This window comes from Eucalyptus grandis, chromosome 7 (assembly GCF_016545825.1).
Source record: "Eucalyptus grandis isolate ANBG69807.140 chromosome 7, ASM1654582v1, whole genome shotgun sequence".
Taxonomy (NCBI): Eukaryota; Viridiplantae; Streptophyta; class Magnoliopsida; order Myrtales; family Myrtaceae; genus Eucalyptus; species Eucalyptus grandis.
The window spans coordinates 1,534,573-1,543,175 of record NC_052618.1 but is presented as its reverse complement, the minus strand read 5'-3'; positions in this window follow the sequence as shown (position 1 = coordinate 1,543,175).

The following is an 8,603-nucleotide window of genomic DNA, read 5'->3' as shown; positions in this document are numbered from 1 at the left end:
TCTTTTGTATTTTTCCAATCCAAACCTTTTGACAAGATCATTAGCATATTTTTCTTGATGGATGAAAGTTCCTTCCTTCATTTGTTTCACTTGGAGTCCAAGAAAGAATGTTAATTCTCCCATCATACTCATTTCAAATTCATCCCGCATAGACTTAGAAAATTTCTTTGCAAAAGACTTTCATTAGAAGATCAAAAAATAATGTCATCAACATATATTTGAACAAGTAAAAGTTTTTGTTTTCCTTTTTGATAAACAAAGTATTATCTACTTTACCTTTGACAAAACCATTTTGTAATAAAAACTTACTTAATGGCCGTACCAAGCTCGAGGTGCTTGCTTTAGACCATACAGCCTTTTTCGGTCCAAGACCGAGTCCGGCTTCTTTGGGTCTTCAAATCCAGGCGGTTGTTCCACATAAACTTCCTCATGGATAAATCCATTTAGGAAAGCACTTTTGACGTCCATTTGGAATAACCTGAAATTTTGTAACAAGCAAACGCAAGTAATAGACGAATAGCTTCTAACCTTGCAACGGGTGCGTAAGTCTCGTCATAGTCTATTCCTTCTTCTTGCGTATACCCTTTGGCCACGAGCCTTGCTTTGTTTCGTACGACTTTTCCTTTTCGTTCATTTTGTTCCCTGAATACCCATTTGGTTCCAATAACAAGTTTTACCTTTTGGTTTAGATGTCAATTCCTTGACATCATTGATGTTGAACTGTCTAAGCTCTTCTTGCATAGCTTCGATCCAAGCTTTCATCGAGATAAAGCTTCTTCTATGCTTTTTGGTTCAATTTCGCAGATGAGAGCCACAAAGACTAGATTCTTCATGCCTTTTTGATCCGGGTGCGGATTCCTTCATTAAGTTCGCCAATAATAAGATCTTTGGGATGATTTGGATTTGTGTTTCCGTTGCCGGGTTGATGATCTCTTTCTTTATTTGATTCTCCATGAGCGTCTTGATGATGGACTTCGAATCCGAGATGCTTCTTGAGATGTAGACATTTGAAGATCTAGAGTGGATCTGGTCTCATCGTACCGAGTCCGCTGGATTCATCTTTGCACCGAGTCTTGGAATTTGACATTCATTGATTCTTCCACAGACTGGCTTTTTTTATTGTAGACTCAGGCTTTGCTTGATGTAGAATATCCAAGGAAGATGCCTTCATCTCGATCTTTCTTCAAACTTACCAACTCGATCATTTGCATTTTTCAAAATAAAGCATTTGCAACCGAACACATGAAAGTATGAAACAATAGGCTTCTTACCTTTGAACAATTCATAGGGGTTTTATCAAGAATAGGTCTTAAAAGACTCTATTTATAATATAGCAAGCGGTTGAAACAGACTTCAGCCCAAAAATCGTGAAGAAATTTTACTTTCAATTAAAAGTGTTCTAGCCATTTCTTGAAGAGATCTATTCTTTCTTTCCACAACTCCATTTTGCTCGGGAGTATACGGAGAGGAGAACATGTGATTAACACCCAGTTTATCACAGAATCTCGTAAAATCTTGATTTTCAAATTCACTTCCATGATCTGTTCTTATACTAGAAATAGCACATCCTTTTTCATTTTGAACCTTTTTAGCAAACTTTTCAAAGTACGAAAAGGTTTCTGATTTGTTTGCTAGAAAATATACCCGGTGTAAAACGCGAGTAATCATCTACAATTACTAGACAATATTTTTACCTCCAATGCTCGGGTTCTTGTTGGTCCGAAGAGATCCATATGAAGCAAACGTATTACATGATTAGTAGATACATGATTTATTTGTTTAAATGAATTTCTTACCTTTCCCGTAATGCATGGAGTACATAAGTCGAGACTTTTGGTATGGCGGTTTAGGTAGACCTCTAACAAGCTGCTTTGAAGAGATTTTGGCTAATTGCTTCTTGTTGATATGGCCAAGCTTTCTATGCCATAGAATTGCTTCATCTTGAATTGAAATTAAGCATTGTTCTTCATTTGGCTTTACATCAAGGAGGTAGATGTTTCCATGCCTTCGACCCATGAAAGAGCGAGTCGAATCTTTGCTAATTCCAGAACAAATGCCTTCTTGAAAGAAGATCTTGTAACCAGTATCACACAATTGGCTAATGCTGAGTAGATTGTAGTTGAGTCCTTCCACTAGAGAGACATTGCTTATTGTGAGATTTCCAATTTTCGCAATTCCGAATCCCACAATACTTCCTTTGCTATTTCCTCCGAATGAAACTTTTCCACCATTCACTTTAATAAGCTTTATGAAACACTCTGAGTCTCCTGTCATGTGTCTTGAGCATCCGCTGTCAAGATACCACTTTACCTTCTTTTTGACAGAGACCTGCATTCAAAAAGAGTCTCAAGCTTTCTTTTGGTACCCAAATTTTCTTGGGTCCTTTCATGTTAGTAGGATAAGCATTATTAGGCCATACTCTCTTCACAGGCTTCCAAACCATAGGACACTCTTTTTTTCAAAATGATCCCGATTGTTACACTTAGAACACCTTAAAGTATTTGACCTACAGGCTTTACAAAAGCTCTTTTGAAATGATTTTTATAAGCCTCTTTCGATGGTCTTTTCTTAATTCTTTCTTTTACTTTAGGAAAATCAATCAAAGGGATTGTTTCTTCTGTCATACCTAGACCCGACTTATTAAAGTAAGGTCTTTGGATTGAAAGAACTTTTTCAAGTTTTTCGGACCCTATTGAAAATTTCTTTGAAATATTTGATAAATCAGTTTTTAAGAAAGCATTTTCTTTTGAAAGATTGTCTTCACTCTCTTTAAGAGTAGAAACATTCAAGTCTAAATTTTTACCTTTTCTTCTAAAATGATTTCCTTTTGTTTTAAAACTGAGTTTTCCTTTTAAGTTCGGAAATCCTTTTAAGAGAAGTCTTAAGACTAAAACATAACTCATTAATATATTTAGAGACTTTGACAGGATTTTATAATTGCTTACCTCAAATTCACTTGTCGAGTCGATCCAGAGTCTCGAGTCCGATTGCGCCATTAGACACGGGGTTGGCATATTCCTCATCACTCTCTTCACACTGTTGTATCGCTCCAAAAAGTTTCGGCTTTAAGAGCTTTTCGAAATTTCTCAGCTTTTCCTCTTTTCTTTTTTTCGAAGAGGACAAGGTTGGGTCGATGTGTCCCTTCTTTTTACATTCGAAGCAAACTACTTCTTTGTTTGGTTCCTCATCATCAACAGACTTGGTCTGCTGTCTCTCGAGAACTTTGTTTCTTTGGGATAAACCTTCTGCCTTTTCTATTCAGTTTTCTGAATCTTCTTATCATGAGGGCGAGCTCCTCATCATTCATATCATCTTCAGAATCTGCATCATCGTAATCATCATTTGATTTCAAAGGCAATAGATTTCTTACCTCTTGGATCTTCGTCTTCATTAATTCGTTCCACTTCGTAAGGCGAAGAGTTCCAATCAGTTCGTCTACGAGATAATGGCATGATTCTTTGCGTCTCTCTTATTGAAGTCTTTATATGATTCCAATCCTTGGAGAGTCCACGTAGAAGCTTGTTCACCTTCATGGGATCAGAAATTTTTGTCCTTGGTTCTCAAGACCATTGACAATATCGTCAAAACGACTAAACATGTCAAGTTATAGATTCTCCCTGGTTTCATTTTGAAGGATTCATATTGACCAAGAAGAATGTTAATTCTGGTCTCCTTCACTGACCTGTTCCTTCATAAGTGATATGTAACTTTTGTCCTGGGACTTCTTTTCTTTGTGACACAAGAAGATATTCTGTTATATTCAGTTGGTGACAAAGCACAATATAAAGAATAAATTGCTTTAGCATCAAGTGCTTGTCTCTTGTTTATTTCTTCTTGAGACATTCCGCCGGTTTCAACGGTTTCTTTTCCTCTTTAGGTGTTTGATGCAGCAGCAATAGTGATTCCTTTTTCCACTACGTCCCATTCCGTAGGATCCTTTGATCGTAGGAAAGCTTTCATCTTGTTCTTCCAGATGTTGTAATCCTTTCCATCGAAGTAGGGAGGTGCAGTATTGCTTTGCCCCTCCATCAGCCCAGGTGCTAGCATACTAGCCATGGATCTTTTACTCTGAAGTAAAACACTTCAAACAAAGTAAGAACACAGGCTCTGATACCAATTGAGATAGCTAGTACGAGTACCTAGAGGGGGGTGAATAGGTATACAAAAAATTTCTCGATGTTTGCACGATACTTAAACAATTAGAGACTTTGCAACAGTTGAAAATTCAATCGCAAGACTGAGTAAGGGAAAGAGAGAATTGAACACTCGTTTATAGTGGTTCGGCTTGGATTCAAGCCTACGTCCGCTCTTTCGCACCGACAGCCGATTGGCTGGATTCCACTATGATCAAAGAGTTGTTACAGTGTTGATCTTCCTTGATTTCTAGGTGTAGATGATCTACCACACTTGCTCAAGGCGTCACCAAGTATAAACACTCTCAGTATACAATTTCGCTCGGTCTCAACTAACAATCAAAGGATCTTCGAGACTCTGAATTTTTCTATCGATCACACACTTAAAACAACTAGAACGTCTTCCTTTTATACTCCTTCATGCCATCATAGCCGTTGGCACTACCAAAGGAATTCCTCCAATCTACCCGTTGGACGGAATCAATCAAGAAGATCATCCAGGAGCTATATAAGGAATCTGATGATAGCCCATCAATCTGTTCGCCCATACAATCGGGATCTCGGTTTCAAGAATAGAATAATCCAAGATTATTTCGTCGACCATCGGATCTTCAATCGTTCTTAGATAAGATATAAAGAATCCGAAATGATTATCCAACCAAAGAATCTATCCCGAGAGGATAGGATCAAATCCTCAATCATAAACCTCGACTTTGGATTTCCTTCAACCGGATTAGAAAGACCGTCAGTGAGAATAACTTTGAGTCTTGAGTCTTGAGTCTTGAGTCTTGAGTCTTGAGATAACGAGTCTTGAGACTATAAAGTCTTGAGACTTTAACTATCGATATCCGGACTTAGGCGATAGAAATGTTTTGTCGGCTTCAAAATATTCTGGAAAGATTTCTCCAACACAATGTCAAAGATTTTCTTAACTTCTTCACTATTATTCAAATTCTGCATCACCGTAGTTTTCCCAGTGCCCACCGATCCCCAGAGTCCGATCATTTTAAATTCTCTCTCCCTTAGATTACCCAAAATCTATTCGACAGCCCAGTGTAGCGAAGGCTTACCCTTAGTCCTCGGAGCGTCTATGACTCTCACAGGCTCCGGGGATCTTTTAACTACCCCTCCATCATCAAGTTTTTCTTCTTCTAGCAGGACTTTTAATTTCTCACGCTTCTTGGCCATATGCTTACTGAGATTTGCACGGGACCAGAACCGAGCGTATCTCCAAGCATGCACGGTCTCTTTATTGTACTTTCTTTCCAATTCGAGTACTTCTTGTTCGGCCACCTCGACCCGCTATTCCAGGCTTCCCGTACATTGGTTAGCCTGTTCATCCCGTCTATTTTTGCCTCTAAATCATGCCTTGTTGCTTTAAGTTTTCCTGCTTGCTCCTTCATCTCCTCAAAATTAACCTTGAAATGATTAGCATAGTCAAATTTTTGACAGATGTAGCCAAAAAATGCCACGTCCATCCTTGTAGCCTTCGACTGCTGCTGCAGAAGCTGCTGCTTCAAGCATCACTATCACAAGAACAAAATCAATTTGAAAAAGCCCTACAAGAAATTGCAGATTACTTGTGTAGAAAAGAGCAAGTAATCCGGTTTAGTCATGAGATGTAAACTTAGACAAAAGGAAAAACAGAGTTTGACTTTACATTTGTCAAGCGAACGTACAGGAAAACATACTCTAATAAAGAGAATGAGTTTAACTTTTGCAATGATACAGAGATTTTAACAGAGATGTCTCAACAATAAATAATGTAGAACTTCTGCATTTGGCTCAATTACAGTCTCAGTGAACATAACCCACATGTTCGAACCTATGTTTTTGGGAAAGATCAGTACCTAAACAAGAACATGTTTATTTGCTACTGTAATAAGCATAAGGCAAAGTAATAATAAAAGTCTCCGCAGTTACAATCTCGCAGTTCTCGGTTCAGTTCAAGTACTGAATCTGAATGCCTACTTTCAACAAAAAGTGGACCAAGTAGACCAAATGGTAAAAAAAAAGCTTCATCTTATTATCGGGTGCTTAAAGGAAGTTGCCGTCTTAGCCACGCACGGTAAGAAATTTAAGGTTCTCCATGGACGTCCACTGAGGCCAATTAGAGAGATCCACTGATTCAGAAGAAGACAGTTTTAGACCACTAGAAATTAGGTGATGGCAAAAGATGGCAGCAGTGTGAGCTGCAAAAGATGCATTTTTTGTGATCGCACCATCGTTTCATCACGTAGCAGAGGATCAATCTTGCAGTAGACAGTGGATCTTTTGAAGCACAGGCTTACGCACAGAAAGGAAGGAAAGAACAAGAAAAAGGAGATAAAAATACAGTCCCATAAGCAACATATCTTAGATTTAGAGAGAGGGACGAAGCATCTCGCATACCTGATTCTGCAAAGATTGAGATTGGCAAGATGAGAAAGTCATACACAGTTGAAGTTGCTCTATGGAGAGAGAAGGGATGAATCAGTGGTAATCCATTCACGTTGACTTGTCAGAGAGACCAAATTGCACATGTACAATTGCATGAATTTCCTCATGCACCTTAGCGCATGATTGTAAATTGGAAAGTTTCGAGACAATGCCTCCACGTGTCTAATTAGGTGCTTGAATACTGACCACCTACTTTCTCCTTGCTCCTTTAACTCCGTAAAGTTCAAATAATATTTCAGTTTATTAGGAGAAAAGGCTTTTTTCTTCTTTTGCCCAGAGAGAGAAAGTCAATAGGCAATTTCCATGCCTAGAAACGAACGGGACGAAATAACTTTATGTTTTTTCTTCTTGGCTAAAAAAACAACCAGTTATGAAGCTTCATTTATTTGACAGAAAACGAATGATTTAAAAAAATCTAAAAATAATTATTTATATCGTTTGAAATAATTAGTTATGAAAAATACTTTTATTATCAACAAACATTCTTATTATTTTCAGGGAAAATGAAAATATTTTTTATTCGTGCATTTTTATCGGAAAATATATTCAAAATTATTCATCTTTTGTGAAATAAATCAATCCTAATTTTCTATCTTTAAGTGGATGGTCAACTTTGTTAGAATCGTCCACCCGAGAGAGTGCAAGCAATATCTACTCTTCCACAAGATTCTTTGATACAAATATACAACTAATACATGTATGCCCTGTTTATAAGTAACATTAGATGATTTGAGGCCCATCTTATCTAACATCACAAGTCAATTAGTGAGTTGGTTACCACTCTCTTTCTTAAGAACTTGTCCTTCATTACTTTATTATTGCGACTCACTATTCATATTAGGTATGACTTGTTTCAAAGTAGATAGATTCTAGGTTCTATTCTGTCAAAGCGGATTATCAATTTTTGTATTCGAGAACCAAATTGGTGGACCTTGGAATCGGCCTAGTATCAAATTGGCTGGTTCCAAAGTAGACCGGGATTTGGCCACATTTTTTCTGTTTCACTTTTATTATTTATTGATTTAAGACTTTTAGACTTTGAAGGAGAAAACTTTAACAAAAATAAAAGTGGAGCGGCCTGATTATGTAAATAATCGCCAGAAATCCGCACAAAGTTGCCCAGCCTCTTGTGGTCTCTATAATCTGATTAGTCCTGCTCACCCCGTGAAATCAAGACGGAGACTATGGAAGGACCTGACAGAGAGACTTCTCAGTTCTCTTCCAAAAGGTAACCTAACTTGGCCATGTAGAATTTGAGAATGTTATGTATATTTCCATAATTGATCTTGATTGATTGTAATTGATATTTTATTATTTTCGATAATTATCCTGTAAAGTCTACTTTTTGTTCAATAATATACATTATATTACATCTTTTTCGTCATGACTATTCTCAACTTCAAAGAACAAAAGGACCAGAATCAACGGGAAAGATAATCCCTAGCACATTTCCACCAGCTTACAAATGTGCTCCCAATCAGCTTACTCTTGATATATATACAATGACAAATACCGAGTAATCATAATGCTTCTATAAGGAGAAGAATATATGCAAATCCGTCTCCATTCATGCTATTTGCTAAGTAATCTTATTTATGTTGTGTACAACAGTACCCATATTATTTTCTTTCAATTCGAATATGCAAGAGAAAGAAGATTTTTTTATTTGTTATTTTAAGAATCTTTTTTTTTTTTTGTTATTTTATCTCATTTTCTTACATCTAATAACAAAATAGATCGATATAAGATAATGGGTTATTTTAATATGTCAATCGTTTTTATGGACGCAATAATTAAAATTCATATGGCTAGATAGAGTGCATACATGCTACCTTCATCAGTCCAGTCGACCCTTATGCTTCTCTTCCTCGAGACATTGCCCTTTTTATTAGGAAAATGGGCAATGCCATGGTGACGGCTCGGTCATTCTTTCACCGGTAACAGGTGCTTTCCTTACCGGAGAATATTCCATGGAACCGGACTACTTTACCTAACCGGTTTTCAAGGGAAAAATAAGAAAGTTTCATCTGC